Source organism: Pezoporus wallicus, unplaced genomic scaffold (genome assembly GCF_028554395.1).
Source record: "Pezoporus wallicus isolate ANWC-B61680 ecotype Strahan unplaced genomic scaffold, APGP_CSIRO_Pwel_v1 contig_161, whole genome shotgun sequence".
Lineage (NCBI taxonomy): Eukaryota > Metazoa > Chordata > Aves > Psittaciformes > Psittacidae > Pezoporus > Pezoporus wallicus.
In genome coordinates this window covers 12,302,523-12,327,575 of record NW_026642654.1, presented here as the reverse complement: position 1 = coordinate 12,327,575, position 25,053 = coordinate 12,302,523, and positions in this window count along the sequence as shown.

The window sequence follows — 25,053 nt, the reverse complement described above, 5'->3', positions numbered from 1 at the left end:
TGAATCTCCCCAGCTCCTTTCAAAATAGTTTTCAAGACCTCTGAAAAAATTCACCCTTAAAGTAGTAAGAATGTTTCATTTTTTCACTGTGTTTGAAGTCCACCAGGAAATGGGCCTCTGTTTTAGGGGAGTATTTATATTGCTTTCTGTGGTACAGATTTTCCTTAGACAAGCTCTGAGTAGCTCACCTTGGAACTGAAAGTGGAACTGAAAGCAGAACTGGTACATGAAGAGGACCCCAAACAGTACTCCCAGCTAGTCAGCACAGCATCCTTCTGAAACCCGTCCTGAACTTCTCTCATTGCCTTAAGGACCCTTCTCACTTGCAGCTGGCTTGGTGATCTCTGCCCCTTGTTGTATTGCACCTTGCAAACACACCTCAGGTCTTGATTTGGGCTCTGCAAAATCTCTTGCACATCTCCTTAACATTTAGCAAGCATTCTCTGATTTTTCTGATTAGAGGCAAATTACTGTGAAAATTCCAGTTGGAAAACTGAATGCTAAAAACCTTACTTTTCAGCATTCCACAGTGAATTCCTATTAGCTTTGAAGTTATGAGATTATACTTAATTTCTGCATTTTGTATTACACTATGAGGTATGGGCATCCGAAGAGGGCTAGTATCCTTCTTTTAAAAAAACTTATGTGCTTTTATTGTAGGTTTGCAGCTCAGGACAGACACTGTTCTTTGTGGTGGATTACCATTAAAAGTGGAGGCTACTCTAAGACTATTTGGAATTTCACAACCTTATATTGGCAGTTTGTGCTTGGAGTATTTTTTTCTAGTGAATGGATACATAAGAAAAAATTCTGAATACAGTGAATGATATTTTAACAAAGGAAGGGAAGAAAATGAAAAAGGAAATAGAAAGGAAGAAGGGAAGGAAAATTATTAGTCTTCTGTTGTTGTTATTCTCTTTTTACTATAACACTGAGCTGAACAGTAAAGAACAGAAATTGCCAATACAAATACCACAGGGGAAATTCTTCTCTCAGTTAACTGATGCAAGCCCCACCGACTTCAAAGGGAGCTTCAGACATGTAACCAAGGACAGAACTGACCTCAGGAATTTAAATCAAGGTCTTGTTTCACACATGCATCTAAATCAGGTCATGAAATTTCTGAGCTTCTACTGTGTTGTCGGTCAAGTATTTTTCAACAGTTTCTCTTCTTTTATTCTTTTTTTTTTTCTCTGAGAAACACAGTGTCCAGATGATTTCTAGTGTTGATGCAGAAGCCATAAGAGGGCTCCTTTCGTCAGTATTTAATTTTTTTTTGTTGTTTTAGTTTTGTCTTAGTAAAGCATTTCCCTTTCTCACATATTTTATTTCTTCTGAACTATTTACTTAGAAATTATACTCTGGGATATAGCCTCCCATCTGTGCACCTATATTCTGCTCAACCATAATGGGATTTAGTGGCAGGACTCAGTCATGCAGCCTGCAGAATGCTGATGCTTATTTCACACAGACAAACACTTTGAGTAACAGTTGGTCTGCGCTCAAAACAAAACCAAACCTATATTTTGCTTCTGTGGCTGATTTTGTGATTGTTCCTCTTATACATACAATTGCAATAGCAGCAGCAATTTTATTCTAAGCTAGGACCATCATCTCCCATGTTATCTTCCCTGTCTTTCCACAATAGCAGGATCCCACAGATTACTGGTTTGAGATACACAGATTCCTAACTTGATCTAGTATTCTGTAATGGAACAATCACATACATCTATGCTACATAATATGGGAACACCTGCTGAATTGGCTGGTACTAACTAGAGAGAGCAGGAGGTAGTAAAGCTTGACCTCTAAGTCTCCCTTTTATCATTGCCTGTGGAATGCTCCACAGATGGTCTGCAGAGTAAGCAGCAGTATTTACAAATCTGTCATCTCACTGCCATCAGAGAGGAAGTTTCAAAGTGGAAGTGGTCCTTTGTTCAAAACAACTGGGAAATGTTTCAGTCTCAGCTCAAGGATAGATTTGATAATCTTTGCAAAATCTATGTATTAAAAAAAGCAAAGTATTTTGGAGTAGGAAGGCAGAAGAATTATGTTCAGCTGTTTATAATTTCTTTTCTGTCTGATTCATAATTTGCAGAACTTAATGGTAAATGAGGACAAAGTCCTTTTTCTTCTTGAAATAAAATTCAGCAAAGATTACTAAGTTTTAAATTCCCAAAGTGCGTTATGATTTCTATCCTGATCTGAAAAATTATATGCTGTACAGCTTCTGTCAGAAAGAGTTGCACCACAATTTGGTTTTACCTGTTTTGTGCAGCTGGATTTTTTTCATGTACCAGCAGATGTTCATGTTATAGACACCTACAGCTGCACTAATCACTTAGGCTGCCTTTAATGTCAGTGCAGTACTTTTAGGGTGTGGCTGACCTGACTTATTTCAAGTGCCAACATTAGGATAGAATAAATTGCATCTCTAAAATGCCAGATTTGCATATGCATATGCAATGTAGACATATGTCTTTCCTCAGAGCATTATAAAAAATTGTGAAGTAAACTGCCATACCAGAGATGGACAAATCATGGCAACGTGCTGGGGCTTGGCCTATGCTTACAGGGCCTTGTTCAACACTATCCAGCACCTTCAAAAGGAAAAGAATGTCGGCGGATCTGAGGGCAAAGCAACAGTCAGCGCAGCTACTCCAGCTTCAAGCACAACAGCGTTACCACCCCCAGCAACAAGTACAGTCGCTACTCAAACTTTGGCTACAATGAACAGCGCAGCTACCCCAACGGCAAGTACAGCAGCTGCTCAAACTTCAAATGCAACAGCGCGGTTACCCCAGCCCCAAGCACAGCAGCTACACCACCCCCAGCAACAAGTACAGTCGCTACTCAAACCACAGGGTTTAAAGTGCTCTTTCATTAGTTTTTATGGGTTTTCTTTCTACACATAATCTTTTTTAAATCTACTCTTGTGTTTTATTTCAAAAAAATCCCTAGAAATTGAAAAGATCTAAACACAGGGCAGTTTGTCTTCTTGTTCCCACTATTGCAAATATGGACTAAATTAGCAAAATAATGGAATCACATCAGATTTAAAATTCAGTCAGAAAATGTTAGTGGTAAGTAAACACATTCAAATTTTGTGCTTATTGCATAACCTTGAACGTTTGCTTTGGAGGAAACACTTCAGCTTGTTATTTTACACATTGCTGTTAAGCAGAACTCTGAAAAAATATACAGATGAACATAAAATTTCTTCTTCTTGTTCCTCTTAGCGCACAGAACAATTAGTGACAGAAATCTCTGGTAGCCAAAATTCTGTCAGAGCTTAAATCCACGGGGATTTATATGGCTGTTAAAAATTGGTGGTGATGCTTTCTGTTCACAGCTATCATACCTCTATTAATTCATACATGCCAATTTACATCTAAGCCATAAGAGACGTATTTTTAATTCATTTCCTTTTATGCAAATTGATTTGGATACTTTTGTTTTTAAGATATTTAAAGTCATACTACCAGACATGTCAACCACTTTGACGGAAGTGGACAACTTTAATCTCTACTGCACTTGGGTCCATAGGTAATTTCCCTTAGGAGAATATAATGAATCACTTGATCTCAGCTAACATAGATGAAATTCTAAAGTGGAAAATGCTGTACCTCATGTCACTGCAATCACTTCAGGTAGATTTACTAGGCACCCCCAGCATTTTCCTGATATTTCTTACTAGTATAAAATTAATCTTGCCAAAAAAGTAACCTACTGGTTCAAAAAGCAGCAATATACTAATTTCTAACTGTACCATTATTCCTTGCTTTTCAGAAATATGCGCAGCAGAGATATGAAAGAAGGTATACAAAAGGCAAAACACAGCTAATTACAGAAACACATAAGAACTGTCAGAGGCAGGAAATGCAGTGCAGGGATTTAAAGACACATTCCAGGACAGTAACTGATTTTATTGGGGAAGAAAAGAAAAAAAAAAGTAAAAGGTAGTAAAAGATGTGTTTATAGTATGTAGCATATTTCTAACTTCTTTCCTAAGGGATTCCTTTCCAGTCCTTGCCTTAACACTCTATAACTTCAGTTACAATTGGTCAGTAATACATGTGAACTCCTTCCAATGAACGAAGGGATTTGAATTTAGCCTTTTGTCATGTTCTTTTTCCTTAACTTATACATCGCTCTTGACAACCTTATTTAGCATTGCATTTCACATTTGCTTCTGTTACTGAAGATGCTGAAAAAAAAGTACAAACACTCGTTATAAAGAGCCTTTTAATTTTTTTGTTATTCTCACGATCACTCAAGTTTAAAAAGCTTCCTGAAACAAAAGTATCTGCATTATTAATATTAAAGGCCCAACACAATCCAGTCAGAAAAGAAAATTTGCAATGTAGTACTAAGGTGCTTAAGCCTCATGATCAATAAATACTGTGAAAAAGGTGTGGAAAAGCTACAAATGACCAGTTTGTTCTCTGCACTTGTGTGGAGAAATCTGCGGATGTTATCTACCTAGACATTAGTAAAGCCTTTGACACCATTTCTCACAGCATTTTCCTGGAGAAAATGGCTGTTCATGGCTTGGACAGATGTACTCTTCACTGGGTAAAAAAACCTGCCTTGATGGCTGGGCCCAAAGAGTGATGGTGGATGGAGTTAAATCCAGTTAGCAGCCAGTCATAAGCAGGATTCCCCAGAGCTCACTCACTGGAGACAGTTCTGTTTAATATCTTTGTGTCCTGGGTTCAGCAGTAGCAGTCGTTTTTCTCCTTCTTAGTCGCTGGTGCAGTGTTGTGGTTTTGACTTTCGGCCTGGGAACCACACCGATAACACCAATGTTTTTAGTTGCTGCTCAGTAATGTTTACTCTGACCAAGGACTTTCTGAGTCTCATGCTCTGCCAGGGAGGAAGGGAAGCCAGGAGGAAGCAAAAACGGGACACCTGAGCCAAACTAGCTGAAGAGGTATTCCATACCACAGCATGTCATGCCCCCTATATAAACTGGGGGCAGTTACCCAGAAGGGTTAGATCACTGCTGGGTTGGGCTGGGTATCAGTCGGCAGGTGGTGAGCAGGTATTCTCTTCCCTTATTATTTCCTTTATCATTATTATTACTGGTGGTAGCAGCAGTGGTTTGTGTTATACCTTAGTTACTAGGCTGTTCTTATCTCAACCCGTGGGAGTTGCGTTCTTTCGATTCTCCTCCTCATCCCTCTGGGAGCCAGCAGAGGAAGAGGAGGGGAGTGAGAGAGAGGCTCTGTGGCTGACTGAGTTTAAACCATGACACTTTGTCAATGATTTGGGTGAGGGGATCATGTGCACCCTCAGTAAGTTTGAAAATGACACCAAGTTGTGCAGGAGTGTTGGTCTGCTTGAGGGTAGGAAGGCTCTACAGAGGGATGTGCAGGGGCTGGATTGATGGCCTGATACCCATTGCATGAGGTTCAACAAGGTTCAGTGCCGGGTCCTGCCCTTGGGTCACAACAACCCCATGCAATACTACAGGCTGCTTGGTGGAAAAGGACCTGGGAGTGTTGGTGGACAGCTGGCTGAATAGGAGACAGTAGTTTGCTTTAGGTGGCCCTGCTTGAGCAGGGAGGGTGGACCAGATAAACTCCAAAAGTCCCTTATAATCACAGCTCCTCTGTAATTCCGTGATTGCTGATATAGGTAAAGACTGCAAAAGTGCTGATATTTTGCCAATAAGACAAGGAGAATGAACAGTAATTACAGATAACTTAGTTTAGTTTCAATCCCTAGAAAAATCAGACTAAAGATGACATGGAAATCAGCTGATAAAAAGGTCAAGTGCTATAATGTAATTAGTTACAGAGCAGTACAGCTTTATAGAAATGAGGTTTTATAAAATTCACCCAGTTTCATCATTTTACTCAGTCACAGGTTTGGCTCTGTCATGCTTTAATGCAGCAGACAGCTAAACCATACATAGCCAATCACCAATCCACCCCATACACCTTGCAGTGGGATGGAAGAGAGGACAGCAGACAATTCACTTCTGCTATCCACAATGATAGGTTAAAGCCTCATGGCAAGATGCCTATAAATAAGAACAGATGCTCTATATTGCTTTTTAACATAGGGGTTAATAATAGAGGGCATAAGACAAAATGTAGATTAAAACACGTAGGAAGAAAGAACATGCATTATACACACAGGATGAATTTATCCTCTGTAGATAAGAAACTGATAAAATGACTACATAGCATACTACTTAATATCTCACTACATTTTAATGATGTCGTGGTTTAAACCCAGTCAGGTAACTTGTTCACTCACTCCCAGTGAGTGGTGCCGAACTGGCAACAATCGAGGTCCGTGTCCATCTCCCCCCACCCTGCACCGGGGCTCTCCCCTTCCCCGCTCCCGGAGGAACGGGGAGGAGGATCGAGAGAGTGCAACTCCTACGGGTTGAGACAAGAACAGTCCAGCAACAAATCACCACCGCTACTATCAGCTAAAACAATGATAAGGGAAAATAACAAGGGAAGAGAATACGATACCACCGGCCAAGAAAGTGAGTTCCACCCGGAAGCCCCTGTCCTTCCGGGTAACTCCCAGTTACCCCCCACCCCGGGCATGACGTGCTGTGGTATGGAATACCTCCCCGGCTAGCCCGGGTCAGGCGCCCCGTCTCTGCTTCCTCACAGCTTCCCCTCCTCCCTGGCAGAACATGAGCCTCACAGAGTCCTTGGTCAGGGTAAACATCACTTAGCAACAACCGAAAACATCGGCTTCACCAACACTGTTCTCAAACTAGAAGTCAAAACACAGCACTGCACCAGTTAACACAAAGGAAAAACATGACTGCTACTGCTGAACCCAGGACAATGAAGATTAACTAGTGCTACACATTACCATAAGCGGCATTTTAAATGGACCTGACTACCTGGCAAATATCCCACAGTAGCTGACAAATGGAAATACCATGGAGTTATTTCTATGAGATTCCAGAAGGACTAGAAATAAGCCTAAGGCTATTGATCATTTAAATCAATTATCTGGAAGTGACTGGAAAATTACTACTGACAAAATTCTGTAGATACCACATCTGGAGTTAAACAATGGTGAGGATAAGACAGAGGGACATGTTTAAGAGAGGAAAATGCATAGGCACATAGAAAGAAATAGAAAGGATCACTGAATTCTGAGAAAAGTAGCTCTGGAGAGAATATGTATGTATAAAATGTAACTATAACCTGCTTCATGAAAAGAAGGCTGAAAATTGTCTTGATGGAACATCAATTGATCTTGATGGAGAAAGAATCTTCCAGGAGAAACTGAGTTCCTGTTATTCTCAGCTGTACTTGAAGAAGTTACAGCAGGATGGAAGGGATGGGAAGTGGGATGGGAAGACCCACAAACTGAAATAAATAGATACTGGTTTTAAGAAGGGAATGTAACAGAAAACTAATGAAAACAGAGACTATTAATAACAACCCTTATCTGAAAACAGGTATTTTCGAAGTAAAATATACTTCAGTGAAATCAGGTGTTACTGGGCACTGCACAGAAGTAAATGGATACAATCCAGTCGACGTATGTAGGAGATGAAATAAAATGCTCCATTGATTTCTTCTGGCCTTAATTGACAGACAAATAAACTCATGAAATCAAGCTTGTCTTTTTTTTTATTGTCTGATAACTCTTCTTGACCTCCTTGTGCTCTATGTTCTGTAGAACAAAAGAGAGCAGAAGCAGGAGCCTAAGGGAGTCAGACAAAAAGGACTACAAATGAATTTTAGAAAATCCTTTTGCAGCCTATTTTGAAATGCCATTCTCAGTAAACCACAAAGAAAAATCACCTGTTCCCCAGAGTGCTTTGCAAATGCAAAAATACTTAAAAGTTCTGGCTCCACCTCTTGTAAGATTATGCAGATACCCTACCAGTTGTCTTTATTTGAAAGACTACACAGCACTACTGGTGAAAGCTGGGAAAACTATGGGAATTAGCATCTTAATGCTTGAGTACCAGAAACAATCTGCTAATAAGCAATTAAGTGGTGATGCTAGAAAGTCTAGCTTATCCACACAATTTTTGTAAGAGGAAAGTTTTTCTTACAGTGCACACTACATGACTTGCATTCGTCTTTGTTTAACTTGTGAAGTAATGTGAAATTAAGGTCCTTGGGGCTTTTCTTTTTCCTGTTAAAATTTTCTTATGTAATTGATTAGTTAAGCTTTTTAACTGATTTCATCTAATTAAAGAAAATAATTATGTATTAGCTTATGAAAAAAGCAGAACCACATGCATTAACCTCCCAAGTGCCCACATAATCATTTGTCCTTGCCTTCTTTCTGTTCTTTTACCATTGGTATGTTACTCTGTTAAGCAAGTAGAACAAAAGTGTGGAAATGAGATTATGTGGTCACTTAGGATCCTGCTGTCCTCAACAGCTTTTGTATCAGGTTCATATTTTGCTAGGGACTAGCCCTTCAAGAAGTTCATGATACCTAAGAAAATTCTTTAACAAATGCAAGGAAGACAACTGGGTATAGAATTTTGAAGTGATGATAGAATATGCCTCAAAGCTTCAAAAATAAAGGAAAAAAAAATCTTAGGTTGATCACAGAATCACAGGCTGAGGTTGGCAAGGACCTCCAGAGGCCATCTGTTGCAAACCCCAGCTTTTCAATATCTTGAAGGATGGAGACTCCACAACCTACATGGGCAACCTGTGCAAGTGCTCACCACTGAAAAGAGCCTGACTCAATCTTCTTCTTCAGGTATTTACATATACTGACAGGACTCCCCTGAGCCTTCTTTTCCCTTGACTAAACAGTCCCAGGCCTCTCAGGCTCTCTTCATAGAAGAGAAGCTCCTGTCCAGACTTTGCATCCTGTTTGCGGCCCTTTGCTGGATTCTAGCTAGCATGTCCATGTCTCTCTTGTACTGAAGATCCCAGAACTAGATACAGTTACTCCAGGTGTGATCTTACCAGTGCTCAGTAGAGAGGAAGCATCACATTTCTCAACCTGCTAGTGATACTGCGGCTAATACAGACCATGATACTATTCTCCTTCTCTGACTCAAAAACACACTGCTGGCCCATATTTAACCTAGCATCCAATAGGACCACTGGTCTTTTTATACAAGCTGCTTTCCATCCAGCTGGCCCTCAGAATGTTCCTCCCTAGATGCAGGAGTTTTCATCTTCCTTTGTTGAACTACATGAGGTACCTGTTGACCCATTTCTCCAAAATGTCCAAGGTCCCTCTGGATGGTAGCAAGACACTCTGGCATATTAGCCATACCTCCTTGTTTTGTATCAAGAGGAAACTTACTGAGCATACACTATATCTCATCATTAAAATCGTTAATATTCAAGAGAATAGGACTCAGTATTGACTCTTGGGGCACACTATTGTCCTCCAACTAGATTTCGTCTCCACCCTCTGGATACAGCCAGTGAGCAAATTTTCAATCTACTTCATTCTCTGCTCATCTAGCCTGCACAGACACAGAATCTCTATGAGAATCTTATGTGAGAGAGAGTGTCAAAAGCCTTAATCTTTAAAAATAATTCTAGAACCTCCTTTATTGATTAAGTAATCACCTAATCCTACATGAAACAATTATCTGTTGCCATTTGGCATACTTATATACAATAATTTTAATTTACAAAATGCAAGCTTCCCTCTCCTTCCATACTGGGATTCCAGGTAAAAATAATTTATTTTGTATTTATTATATGCATGGCTAACTTCATAGCTCATCTTGATTTCACTTTTCTCCACTCTTCCCTCATTTATATAAATACACTCCAGCTCAGGATGCTGAAAACACATCTGTTCTTACTAAAACTAGGTTTAGTAAGACTTACTAAACCATTAGTCAGAAATGATGTGTTGGAATTCATAAAATTTAATTATTTTTTAAAAATAATAAATTCTGAGTCCTCATCTACAACTGGGCTCTCAGAATACTTTTCCTTTCTACTTTTCTATGTATTATTTACAGCTGTCTACACACAATATATACGATGTCAATTAAATGGTTTGGGAAAGTTTAAGGATTTAATGAAGACCAGTAAGTTGTATTCCTACCTGCCCTCATGTAATATGAGGTGGCTAGGAAAAGCACTTTGAAAGGCAAGGGATATCTGTAATAGAAACAGATCCATTTGTCCATAGTTTAAGGAGTTTGAAGTCTATAGATCTTCCAAATGACTTCAGCTGTTTCTAGATGATCATGTAAGTGTTACAGACAGAATGACTGGTTTTATTTATAGACTGCTTGAAGCCTAGGCTCATTTCTTTTAGATGGCGGCCCTGTAGTTTTATCTATGCCTTAGTCATTTCAAGACTAAAGTTATATTGGTACAGTAAAAGAGTACTACATCTTTTTGGGACTAGATGTAGTGCATCATTTGCTAAACAGTGCTTTTTATTTATGAAAACATATTATGTGTCTACACTATGATCTATATTAGCTGTTATTGGAGCTGTCAGATTGATATTACGATTTGGGTTTAGATCTATAACGGATAGAGACCCACGCACATAAGAGACTTGCCTATCTTTCACCCTCTGCTGCATCTGTATAATTCTGGGATAAAACAAAGCTGACCTGAACTTCAGTGTATGCAAGAAAAAATAGCTGATTTTTTTTATTACCATTTCACTACCACCTCTGATACTGTTTCCTGTCTTGGTTCATAATATCTGGAGCCTGTTATTTTTTCTTTAGGACATACCATAAAATCTATTATAGTTTTCTATGCTCATAAAAACATAGCAGTTAGTTAAGGTCTGACAGAAATTCTTTATAGACATTGTAGGAAGAACTATTTTTCTTTTTTTTTTAAATTTCTTTGTTGTTAGGATCCTTTATGCGACTGAGGGTAGATGAACTGTATTACTTTGATTTTAATATGATTATACCCAGAATGCTAGATGCCTGTTTTTCATTGTCAGACTGAAAAATTCATATAAATAAATGGATAAAGAAATCATCATGGAGACTGTGAAAAATAGTAAACTACCGATTTAACACTTATAGAAAAATCTGGTCTTTCATTTCTGGCTTCATAATGACTAATTGCTTAATTCAATACATTTTGCTGCTCCAATAATTTCTCTGATTTTATTGTAAATTCAACATTAACATACCATATCTATAATAACTTTACAGTTTTCTTTAAGGTCTTTACTTCTAAATTTGCCATATCTGATATATTGGCTAAAGTGAGTAGAAATAGAATGCCATTTGCATTATATTTTTTTGGTGAAGCATTTTGAAGAAACAAAATAATCATATTTTACTACAGAGCTTAGTTTGAGTCTTTAAATCATCAGCTGTGAAATTGGTGCTTCTTATTAATCTATTATCTTGACTAACTTTTCTTTTGAGAGCCAATAAAACTCCACTTAAAGAAACTTGTCTAAACCATGTATCAAAATATATTTCTGTAACTAAAGGCCAAGAATAATGTCCTCATGGGTGCCTTCAGTTAACTTAAATGAACACTTTGGGGGAATAAGCTGCAGCTCAAGTACAGAATAGATATATTCTCAGTATTATGAAATATTTCCATTATGGTGATGTATTGAATCTTTAGGCAGAATCACAGTGCAGTAAAATATTGTAAAAATTCTTGATAAAAATAAAAAGTTTAGAAAGCCTTTAAACAAAAAAATTAAACAAACATGTAAGAATTGCAATTTCCTAATTCGGCACTTTTTATTTTTTGGTTTAGATATTCCAGTCTGTGATCATATGAAACACTGCCATGACTTTTACATAAGGACTTTGCTGAATTAAGACCATCATTTTAATCCTTCAGGCTGAATCAGCTTGTTGCTTTTCACTTCTGGAAAGTACTGTCTTACAGTGAATTTTCCTGTAGAAACCCATTAGATTTAAGTCTGTTAGGATGTTACAGTATTAGAAGAATATCAGAAAAAGTGTAAGTATGTTGAACAGTTTGTCTGCAGGTCATGAGAAGTCCACTAAATAAGGGAAGTTTCGCTGTGTCACATCATGTAGACACACCTCACAATGACATTAGAACACTGAGCCCTTTCAGGGTATTTGCAACAGGAAAAGGTGTTAAAAGAACTACAAACATTAATGAAAACAATTATTCAAGAAGCTTTGACATTTTTCAAATAATGACTTGGGCAGAAGTATTTATTTTTGGGGTTCAGGTCACCAAGAAATTGCAAGGAGAGGCTATATTTGTTGAAGGTAGGAGGTGATGTCTGGTTAAGAGTTTATGTTAAATGCCTCAAGGCAATTCTGTGGCATTTTTTCAGGGAACAATGCAAAGTAAAGATGGCTCATAAATTATAGATCAAAGAGATATTTTTTAAAAGTCACTAGTGAAAATCTAGCCTTAATGGAGTCAATGGGATTTGATTTTATAATTTTTTGTGAGCTTTTTATTTACTCAGGGTTTCCCAAGCAACAGATTAAGACACCTGAAAAACGGCATCTTCAGGTAATTTCAGCCAATCCCATGTTGGCCTTTTTACAGAATTTTAAGAAAAGATTCAACAATTGAACTTGTAATGACAAGATAAACTTTATTCTTACCAGTTGAGATATTGCCTTCATAATACGTATCACCTAATAATCATGGTGATGAAGTATTAGCTTTGTTCATCTGCTGCTGCTTGAAGGCTGACTAAACAAATTAACTGTAGCCAGAAGAGAAAGACCCACATATACATTCCTCCCTCCATTGTCTGTGCACTCTGAATTCTTCAATCATAACAAAAAGATCAGTATGTATTTCACATTTTAGTTTCTGCCTTTTATTCACACACATTTTCTCCAAGGCCTTATATTGTATATTCCCCTACTGCTTTATTGGATTTATAACGTTGTTTTTATTTGTTTTCTGTTACAACACGGATAATAAAAATGCATGGAATGATAGTGGGCCTATATAAAGAGCACAATCACTGACTGGGAATACAAACTGTTGCTTTTTTTTGCCTCACAAGAAGAAATGGATATGATATATAAACACCCACGAGACAGTGAATAAACAGAAATTGCCATTAGAGTTCAATGCTTGTTGAACCTGAGAGAACTGTTGGTAGTTCTTTCAGGTTCTGCTTCCCTGTGAAATCAGTGAATAAAGTCCATTAAGTACTTTCAGTTTCTGGTGTTTGCTGCTGCTATCAAATGGAAACCCAAGCCCCAGCAGGTTTCCTATCATGTCTGGGGACAGAGAGTAGACTCCACTGAAGTTTATAAAAATCCTGTATCTAAACTAAGAATTGTCTTTATTATAAGATACACTAAACACGCAGAGATATCGTGAATCACATGGAGTTTAGGCACATAACTGATCTCTTGAGATCCTGAGGCTGGGTACATCAATCTTTACGAAACAAAGCAAAGCTGACTTTTAAGAAGGAAAAACCAGTCTGCTGTACCATTCCTTTTTTAAGTGCCTGGCAGCTTCATCATTCAAACAGCAGGCTGGAAATTTGATGCTAATTTCATTCTCACACTGAGCAGTTTCAAACTCCATGTCTTCCCTGTTCTAGCCTATGTAAGAAGCTCAAAGCTGAAATATCCTTCACCTTGAACTTTTTCATGGAAATGTTTTTTTGGCTCTGAATGCTGTAATGAGTAGGCTACTGCATAAGGGGTAAACAGCACCTATGGTGATCTCTTTTCTTTAAAAAGTGAACACATTGCATTTCATGAAAGAAGTAGTGGCATCAGTGTGTTAAATAAACTCTGAAAAATGCTATCACAATGGGTTTCTCAGGTCTCTGAGAAACATCATGTCTTCTAATTCCCAGGCTCACTCTGTACTTAGTTCTACACTTGACTCTTGTAAAACTCATCAACAGTCCCAGAAGAAAACATGTCTCCTCTCTTCTGGCACAACCCATTTCTTCTCTTTACCATTTTATACATTGACACCTAGAAAATAGAAAACAGATTTAAATGCTGTCAACTGTAAGAGGAATTCAAACACGGATCATCCACTTCTTGGCCAAATGCCCCAAATACGGGGCTATTACTGGAAATGGCAGGTGAAACAAGCATCACTGTTTTCCTTCTGGCATGACAAACTTCTTTTCCATAGCATCCTACAGTTTTAAGCTGTTACAGCTGAAAAACATTCTATTAAACTCAAATTGTTGTGCTTGGCAAAATTAGACTGAGAATTGCTAGCAATGTAACAGTCTGAACTCCTGTCTTCTAGACTGCAACTAATTTCTTTCTCAGGCTGCAGATGTTTAAATCCCCATTACCTACCAGCTGTCATCCGGAAGCTAGGGACAACTCTAGGCAAGGCATGCCTGCGTGTTTAAATTAATTTTGCCGGTTTCTCTTATTTAGGAGACCAAAATATAAGGAATAACTGCATTTGTGTACAAGTAAAACACGTTTTCTTAAGAAACAGAGTCTGATCCCACCACCATTGATATGCATTTAATTACTCCTCCTGCTGCCAATAAGCCATGAATTTAGCCCTTAGGATGGTTTGCAAATCATTATTCAGCAGTTTCGTAAAATAATGAGAATTATTTCAGTTATGATATGGTTGGACAAAAGTTTGGTAAAAAATTGTTGAAAAGTTGTTTCATTTTCATTTTCACCACTTGTATATGTCTTGATCTATTAGCCTCACTGTCCTAAAGATCACTAAAGCCTACTGCATGCAAGCTCTTGGGACAGATAGAACAATCTGTCCCAGTGAATGTTCTCTATGGTATTTTCTATGAAGAAAGATGTTAGCTGGTTTTGCTTTTTTGTTTTAAAATTCTAGCGTAGAACAAGCCCACTGTACTCAAGAATTACTCTGTTATTTTGAGAAATGAAACAAAGCAATATGAATTTTAGGTCATTGTCCTGCAGAGCACTTGAGACCACTTAAGCTGATGATTTGCAAGTGGCAGGGACTGAGTGTCCCTCTAGAAGAAGCTGTGCAACAACCAAAAGTGGTTCCTAGAAAATCATAGAATCGTAGAATCATTGAATAGTTAGGGTTGGAAAGGACCTTAAGATCATCTAGTTCCACCCCCCCTGCCATGGGCAGGGACACCTCACACTAAACCGTCTCACCCAAGGCTTCGTCCAACCTGGCATGAAAATCACTTAATAGATTTGATTCCTGGTTTAAAAAACATTGTAGGCTTTGGTCCTTGTCACTGGACTCCTCAGATCTTTGATTTATGTGTATTATGTTTGATATTTTTATGACAGTTCTGGATAAAATTCAAAACACTAGAATCAACCAAGCAGAAACCTTGCTTTGAGAAGAGGAATGCTGAACTGCCCCTTCCCTCCCCGTTTGATAGCAATCATCCAGAAACAGCATCAGAATAAGTTTATTTAAAAAAGAAAAAAAAAGTATAGAAAATCTTTTGGAGATGGACACAAACATGCACTGGAGAGTCCTGAAATATAAATAATCCTTTATGGCTGGCAGTTCTGTATCTGTCAATGAGATGTTTTACTGAAGATCCCAGATCATGAAGAGTATAACATAATAGTATGTGTCTGTTAATGCTTGAAATACATTATAAGGATAAGGTAGTGGGGAATACAAAGATTAAAGCTACACCTGAGGATAACTGAGAAATTGACTATTTTATTTCATTATCCTTTTCTTCTCTGCTTCTTTCAATTTTTATTCTCTTCTTGTCTTTGTCATTTAAAAAAACTTATTATATGGTACCCTTTCTCAGGGTACTTCATTTTACAAGTCCCACCAAACTAAAACTATTACTTGGCATAGCTTTACCTGTCAGAACTAGCTAAAAATAATCTTTGAGCCCCTTTGTATTCATCCTGCATCTGTATGAAATCTTTATTCGCCAGCAATGATGGGGAATTATCTTGCATTATTAAGCAAATACAAGTTTTGATATGGTTGTGAATACAAGATCAGTATTTTTGTGTCTGAATCCCATATTAGGCCTTTCTAAAATACCAGCCATTTGTATATACTGTTAAGGGATAAACAGTGTTTCTGAAATATGCAAGCTATTGAAGACGTTTCTAAACTCACAGGATCGCAGAACCCCGGGAGACTTCTAGTCCAAACTGCTGCTTAAAGCAGGGTCAGCAATGGGGTCCGACCCAGCTGCTCAGGGCTTTGCTTAGATTTTGAAGCTTTCTAGTTATGGAGACTGTACAATCCCTTTGGGCTATCCGCTCACTCTCAACTCTGCTAGTTGGCTGTCCTCATGGTGAAGAAGGCTTTACTTCTATAAGCACTGCTAACTGATTTTGAGTTTGTTGTCCACCACAACCCTGTGGTCTTGTTCAGCATTCAGCCAGTTATGTCCCAGCTGGTGTCAATACAACAGCCTCTTCCTTCCCATTCCTCCCAGGCACAGGACTTTTCACTTGTCAGTACTGAATTTCAGGAGGTTCTGGTGAGTCCATTCCTCCCTGACTAGGTCTCTTTGGATGGCAGCCCTGCTATTGAGCAGAGCCTATTGCCCCTAATTTGGCACCATCAGTATACTTGACAAGAGAGAACTTATTGTTTCTTTGAAAGTATTGAGGACACAATAAGCTTTAAAGCTTACACAGGACAGGTCCCAGTTCAAACCCTTCTACCTCTTCTTTTTTTAACTGCCTCCAGACAGAGTATGACTGATTAAATCATGAACCTCTGAGGATCATTCTCATAATTCATTTAGTAGTCCACCCTTCCAGACTGTAACATCCTAACACAAGTACAAGAAATTTTTTTATACTGGCAGAAGCCTCACTCAACTTGAAGTGACATCCACTATTTTCATCAAGCCAGTCTCTCTGGTCTCTCCAACAAAACCAGCCTTATAACAGAAGGCAATATGGTTTGTTGGACATGATTGTCCCTTGGTAAATCCATTTAGGCTATTCCCAGTTACTTTCTTCTCCTTCTTTTGCTTAGAAGTGTGCAGCTAGAGGCCTTGCATCATGATTTGCCCAGAGCCAGAGGTGAGACTGACTTCCACACCTTTCCCATGCCCTTTTTCAAAGGTTTTTCAACATTTGCTTTTTTCCAGTTGCCAGGAGTGTCTCCTGATCTCCAAGAAGTTTTTAAGGGAAATGAGGTGGTGAATATAAGAAGAATGTAAGAAAACTGTAAGAAATTAAATACAAATTTTCTCAAGAAAAATATTTTTATTTTGATAAAATTTTCATCTGATTCAGGTTGGAATAACTGATGATGAGTAGACTGTGGGTCTATATGCCTACCTGAAACTCTAAAATTATGTAAGTATACATTGCTATGCAAATACAAGTTACAGTTCTGATGCAAAATGGATAAATACTATTCTATGCTAAAAGTTGAACACCAAATTACAAAGCCATGCTGTTATGAAAGGAATATAAATATCATACTTGAGATCAAAGGAATATAGCACATAAAACACATGAAGCAGCCTGATCTGCTATGTACAGGCAACAGCTCAGCTGTTGCTGAAGTCAGCTCAATGCACTATAGGTCACACAGCTCAGGTGCACTACTTTGGGCCCTATAATTCTAGAAGGATGTGCTATTATATAATAGGTTTCAGACACAAAACTGGATTCAGTAAACTAGACACCTATCCTTTCTCAGTGTGCATATCAAACAGTAGAAAAATAAAGCACCTTGGAAGACTTTATGCATGGAAGCAGCATATAGAGGTTTTCTAATGATAAGAATTGAAGCTGCAATTGACTGAAGTTGGCTAAAAGTGGCGAGACAGACTGAGTTAACTTCCTTACTAGAGCTCTCATGGGTTACCACAATTGCCTATGTATGTGTGTGTATGCATGTTTATATCCACACACACATATAGATATGTATATTCCTGCCTAGAAGCAAGAATAAGGGCCTTTGACAGCATCTTTCAGACATGATTCTGTAGCTATGTTGGTGGAAGTTTTGCCTTTAAGCTCAAAATAAAGAATCTAGGGAAAATTAATTGATAGTTAGAAATTGAGTGAAAACATACTAACTAGTATGAAGTCCCTAAAAAAAAAAAAAAAAAATCAATATTTCTTCAGTTCTTTCCAAGAATCTCATCTGGCACTTTTTTTCCTCAAGCTTGGATAACAACCACGTCCATCCAGTAATTGAATTATTTCATTTATATGATGTGAAAGTTCAGCAAAATCCTGAACAGTTGGATTTTATAGCAGTTGAGAATTCTAAATGCATTTACAAAAAACTGGTGCCAAAGCATGTATAGCTGTATCTGTGTTTTTTCATAAGAGGCATCCTCCTTTCCTGAGCTGTTCATGTATATATGCGATTATTTAAATTATAAAGTATTGAGTTTGTTTAAACAATCTAGTTAACTATGTGTATAGAAGAAGAACATTGGTAAATAAAAGTAGAAAGATAAGAGAGTAAAAAGGGCAATGTAATCAACACATTTTTATCCAGTCCAAACTAATTAGCAAAAAAATCTAGTGTCTTTTCTGCTTACCAGAAGACAGACAAATAAGGAAAAAGATGGATAGAAATATGGATACATAGACAAAAGCTAAACCAAAAATTGTATAGCTATTGAGTACAGATTCAGAAAACTAACATCAAACACTTTGGCCAGAATCCTGTAATCCTATTATTATAGTCAAGTATTGTAGAAATATGTTGTTAACCTATATAAACAGCAAAATCTGAACATTTTGTTTGATGTCATTTTAACCGCTCTGATTCTCTTTACAAACATTTTTATCAGGCAATATTTGTTCTAAAAATGTCATGGAAAGAGATGGAATTATGAATATTCATGGAGTGTAGTTTGTATTAGTGCAAGTGTTCAAACCAGAATTGTTCTTTTTTGCCATTGTACGTGTCCTATAAACTTGAAAATCATCCAGCCATGGAATAAAAACAGTCTTGTGTCTCACCATTAGTAATAATTTGGAATGCAGAATATGCAAAATGGTTATTGAAAATTGTTCCCAAGTACTCTATATGCTGAAAGAGATTTGTATTTCCGTAATTATTCAAGTTGGCACTGAGTAATTTAGAGTGCTGAAATTGTTCGTGAAAACAACTGGACTTGAACATACAGCCATTTTGCAAATACGATGGTCTAAGCATTTAGCATTACTCTTTTGCTTGTTGTTATCCTTTGGAGGTTACTGCCCACCACAGCTAAAAACAGTGAACAAGAACATGAGAGCACATCCTTGCATCAATCACAGATGAAGATAATTTGAATTAATATGGTTGATTCAAATTCTGCCAAAGTAAATAAAGAGAAAAGAATAATAAATGTGAAAGCAATTAGTAGATACGTTTGGGTTGGGCGTTGGTTTTTTTTTTGAGATCCTTTATAATGCAGAAATTGTTTTTGATGAAGATCAATTAATATGTTCCTTTGAAAATGGTATTTGAAAGAAAGAGCTTAAGTCTAGCTCAGGTTTGACTGTTCCTGTAAGGAGAGAGACAAAATAATCATATAACCCAAAAGGAAGGGTTTTAAGTGAAGAACATTTACATACCTACAGTTATGTGACATGCTAGAACAACAAAACTATCTTTTCTATAACTGATTTGCCTTTAAAAAGCTATAGATACTCCCTGAAGCACTCACAAAGCTGAAACAGTGTATGTTCATAAGCTAAGTTCTTATTACTTAGGGGGACAGTAACTTTCAAAAACTACTAATGAATGATACAGGGAGCAAGTGAAAGAAAAAGTATCAAACACCAAAGTGTCAACTTTATTAGCAAGTAGGAAAGTCAATAATAGACATCTGTCTGCTAATAAATAATCAACTATTGCTGCAAAATCAACGTGCAATATAAAAATTATGACCAAAATTGCAAATCAGAAAAAATGACAACTTTATTAACCATATTCAATTGATAAATCAAAACAGACTTTTCGTTTTAATCTGATTTACTTCATAAATATTTAAGAGTTTAAATATTCTCTACTACTTCAGTGGGACAAAATGAAACTCTGACTTCTTGTTTGGCATACAAATTACTGCTGAAACAAATAGATCAGATAATTTCAGCTGTCTAAAAATGAGTGATCCACATTTAAGTTAAACTCTTAAAGTAATTCTGTCAGAGGTGGAAAGAAGAAGGATCATCCAGAAAGATACCAAATATGCCTTTCTTAGAGATCTATTTCCAGATGGGATTATTTAGTAACACATAAAACTTCCTACACTGCTCACCATGATTTTATAAGAGCGCGAGCGACCAGGATTGCGGTGAACAGAGCGCGCAAACAGAGGAGGTCGAGGCAGTTTGAACAGCACTTTGCGCGGGCAGGTGAGTGGGATGGTGAGCACTCATCATATGACCAGGGCGCGGTCCGGGAGCTCTGCTATGGCTGCCCCGGCAGAGGCCAGCGTAGGCACCCAGACAGAGCAGATGAGAGGGGAGGCTGCAGTGCAGAGCTCGGGGTGTAGAGAGTGCCTGCACTGGTCTGGTGAGGGGAGGGTGCACAATGGGCAGGGCTGCGCTCAGTGCTCCCTGGTGGAGGTCCTCCTGGAGCAGGTGGCTGAGCTGCGGGATGCTGTTAATAGACTGCAAGATGTCAAGGAAGCTGAGCGCAAGCAGGAGTGCTTGCTCCTGGCCCAAACTGTGCAGGGGCCTCAAGCTTCCCCTCTAGCTCATGAAGGAAAGGAGGCCATTAACCTGGGAAGCTGGGAACTAGTGACAAAAAAAAAAACAACAGAAAGAGGAAAAGGACAACCAAAAACAAGGGGCTTCCCCGTAAACCTGTTGTCCCCACACAGAACCACTTTGCTGTCCTGCAGGGAGCTAATGAGGAAACGCACTCAAGCCAGAAACAGCCGGCTCATGGACTGGTAAAGAAGATCTCTACTGGTACTGCCAGGAAAAAGCAGTGGGTCATAGTAGTAGGGGACTCTACTTTGAAAGGAACAGAGGCACCCATCTGTTGGCCTGACCCCGTCTCAAGGGAGGTGTGTTGCCTACCAGGGGCATGGATCTGGGACGTGGCAGAGAGGCTGCCTGCTCTAGTAAGTCCCATGGACTATTACCCACTTCTGGTGATCCATGTGGGTGCTAGGGATATAGATAGTAGTAGATTGGGGAACATAAAGAAGGACTACAGAGCCCTGGGGGAGGTGGATAGGAGCTCTGGAGCTCAGATAGTCTTTTCGTCAATTCTCCAGGATACAGGGTAGGACCTAGGAAAAGCTAGGATGATTAGCCAGCTTAATAAATGGTTAAAAGGGTGGTGTCATAGTCACGGGTTTGGGTGTCTTGAAAACGGGACCCAAGTTTGTAGGCCAGGTCTAGTGGGGGATGGTGGAGCTGGTCTGGTAAAGAAGGGAAAGAGCAATTTTGTTAGGAGGCTTGCCAGGCTGGTCAAGGAGGCTTTAAGCTAGGTGTGTTGGGGGAGGGGGGCATCATTCCATCCCAACACACCCAGTCAGTTGCCAGCACCTATAATAAATGCTCGGAGCAATGTAGACATATCCCAGCTGCTCCAACCAATGAGCCAGCTTCATTTGGAGCTCACCTCAGATGCCTCTAAACAAATGCCCGTAGCATGGGGAACAAACAAGAGGAATTAGAGATGTGTGCACTTTTACGGGGGTATGATATAATAGGCATTGCAGAAACATGGTGGGATGGCTCCTACGACTGGAGTGTTGGAATGGAAGGTTACAGGCTCTTTAGAAAAGACAGGCCTGGCAGGTGGGGAGGGGGAGTTGCCCTTTATGTTAGGGATAGGCTGGAGAGTATGGAACTCTGTCTGGGGACAGGTGAGCAGTCCACAGAGAGTTTGTGGGTCAGGGTTAAAGGGAATGTAGCTATGGGAGACATTACCGTGGGGATCTGTTACAGACCGCCTGATCAAGGAGAACCTGCGGATGAAGCACTCCATAGACTGATAGGAAAAGCCTCACGGTCACAGGCCCTTGTACTCACGGGTGACTTCAACCACCCTGACATCAGTTGGAAGGACTGTACGGCCCGGCACAAGCAATCCAGGAGGTTCCTCGACTGTGTGGAAGACAACTTCCTTCTGCAAGCGATAGAGGAGCTGACAAGGAGAGGTGCCATGCTTAACCTCGTGCTCACCAACAGGGAAGGGTTCCTTGGAAATGGGACACTCCAGGGCAGCCTTAGATGCAGCGATCATGAGATGGTCGAATTTGAGATCCTCAGGACAGTAAGAAGAACGTGCAGCGAGTTCACTGCCCTGGACTTCAAGAGAGCAGACTTTGTCCTGTTCAGGAGCCTGCTTAGGAAGGTTCCATGGGATATAGCCCTTGAGGGCTCTAGGTTGATATTCAAGGATCACCTGCTACAAGCTCAGGAGTGTTGCATCCCAACTAGAAGGAAGTGCAGCAGGAGGGCCAGGAGACCTCCTTGGATGGATAAGGAGCTCCTGAGGAAAATTCAAATGAAAAAAGGGGCTTATAAAAAGTGGAAGCAAGGACAGGCAGCATGGGAAGAATACAGGGATGTTGTCTGGGAAGCTAGGGACCAGGTTAGGAAAGATAAGGCCCAGTTAGAATTAAATGTGGCTAGGGATATTAAGGATAACAGGAAGGGATTCTACAAGTACATAGGAAATAAAAGACTAGGGGCAATGTAGGCCCCCTCAGGAAGCTCTCAGGAGAACTAGCTACACAGGATTTAGAGAAGGCTGAGGTTCTGAATGACTTCTTTGCTTCGGTCTTCACTGGCAAAGGCTCTGACCACACCACCCAAGTCTTGGAAGGCAGACGCAGGGACTGTGAGAATGAAGACCTTAGGCCCACTGTAGGAGAGGATCTGTTTCGAGACCATCTTAAAAATCTGAAAGTGCACAAGTCCATGGGTCCTGATGAAATCCATCTGCGGGTCCTGAAGGAGCTGGCAAATGAAGTTGCTAAGCCACTGTCCATCATATTTGAAAAATCATGGCAGTCAGGTGAAGTTCCTGATGACTGGAAAAAGGGAAATATAACCCCCATTTTCAAGAAGAGGAAAACGGATGACCCGGGGAATTACAGAGCAGTCAGTCTCACCTCTGTGCCTGGTGAAATCTTGGAGCAGATTCTCCTGGAAGACATGCTAAGGCACATGGAAAACAACAAGGTGCTTGGTGACAGCCAGCATGGCTTCACTAAGGGGAAATCCTGCCTGACCAATTTGGTGGCCTTCTATGATGGGGCTACAGGGGTAGAGCAGTTGATGTCATCTACCTGGACTTGTGCAAAGTGTTCGACACTGTCCCACATGATATCCTTGTCTCTAAATTGGAGAGACATCAATTTGATAGATGGACCACTCGGTAGATAAAGAACTGGCTGGATGGCTGCATGCAAAGAGTTGTGGTCAATGTCTCAATGTCCATCTGGAGACCTGTAACGAGTGGTGTCCCTCAGGGATCGGTGTTGGGACCGGTCTTGTTTAACATCTTTGTTGCTGACATGAACAGTGGGACTGAGTGCGCCCTCAGCAAGTTTGCCGATGACACCAAGCTGTGTGGTTTGGTTGATACGCTGGAGGGAAGGAATGCCATCCAGAGGGACCTTGACACGCTTGTGAGGTGGGCTGATGCCAGCCTTATGAAGTTTAACCATGCCAAGTGCAAGGTCCTATACCTGGGTTGGAGCAATCCCAGGCACAGCTACAGGTTGGGCAGAGAAGACATTCAGAGCAGCCCTGCGGATAAGGTCTTCAGGGTGTTGGTTGATGAGAAAATGAACATGAGCCGGCTTCAGTGTGCACTTGCAGCCCAGAAAGCCAACCATATCCTGGGCTGCAGCAAAAGGAGCGTGACCAGCAGTCAAAGGAGGTGATCCTGCCCCTTTACTCTGCTTTTGTGAGACCTCACCTGGAGTATTGTGTGCAGTTCTGGTGTCCTCAACATAAAAAGGACATGGAACTGTTGGAACAAGTCCGGAGAAGGGCCACGAGGATGATCAGGGGACTGCAGCACCTCCCATGTGAAGACAGGCTGAGAAAGTTGGGGCTGTTCAGCCTGGAGAAGAGAAGGCTGCGTGGAGAACTCATAGCAGCCTTGCAGTATCTGAAGGGGGCCTATAGGGATGCTGGGGAGGGACTCTTCATTAGGGACTGTAGTGATAGGACAAGGGCTAACGGGTTAAAACTTAAACAGGGGAAGTTCAGATTGGATACAAGGAGGAAATTCTTTCCTGTTTGTGTGGTGAGGCACTGGAATGGGTTGCCCAGGGAGGTTGTGAATGCTCCATCCCTGGCAGTGTTCAAGACCAGGTTGGACAAAGCCTTGGGTGATATAGTTTAGAGTGAGATGTCCCTGCTTATGGCGGGGGGGGGGTTGGAACTTGATGATCTTAAGGTCCTTTCCAACCCTAACTATTCTATGATTCTACGATTCTAAGTCTCTGCGTATACAGTGATAATTTTGCTCTTAGGATGATGTAATAAGGGACGTATATAAATATGGATGTATATAAACAAGAGGCTAGTCTTCAGCCTTGCAGAAAGGCATCTGGGGCTTTTGTTTCATGGTAACCTCAATATGAGTCAACAGTATGACCTGGCAGCCAAAAAGGTCCGGAACCTAATCTAGTTGAATATCCAGTTTGGCCTTGAATGTCTCCAGAGATGGTACATTTACCACTTCCTTGGGGAACCTTTTTCCAGTATTTTACCACAATATTGTAAAAAATTTTCTTCACATCCAGCCTGAATCTCCCCTCTTTTAGTTTAAAACTGTCACCCTTCGCCCAGTCACCTAATCTTCCACATTAAATATTTCATCATTAACTTCATATAAAATTTACCTTCTATTTTCTAAGCTGGTAAAATATTTCTAAGATTCTTTTTTTGCAGCAAGATTAGGTTTTTGGTTTGGTTTTTTTTTTGTTTTAGTTTATTTTCATGAGGATGATGTTGTTAGAAAATTCAGAATTTCTTGATCTCAGCAAATGCACTAGGAAAAATACATCAATGTACATTTTTTTTTTACAAGTAGTAGTACCACTGCAACAGGAACACAAGCCATAACATAATAGGTAATGACTCAACTGCAAGTAATTTGACTTTGTTGGTTTGTAAGAACTTCAAATTCTTCTTGCATTTCCTGGTCAATATACAAAAGTAAGGTTCAGTTTAGGAATGCTAAAAGAATCTTTAGTTAGTAACACTATACTATAACTGCTGGAAAATATGAATTA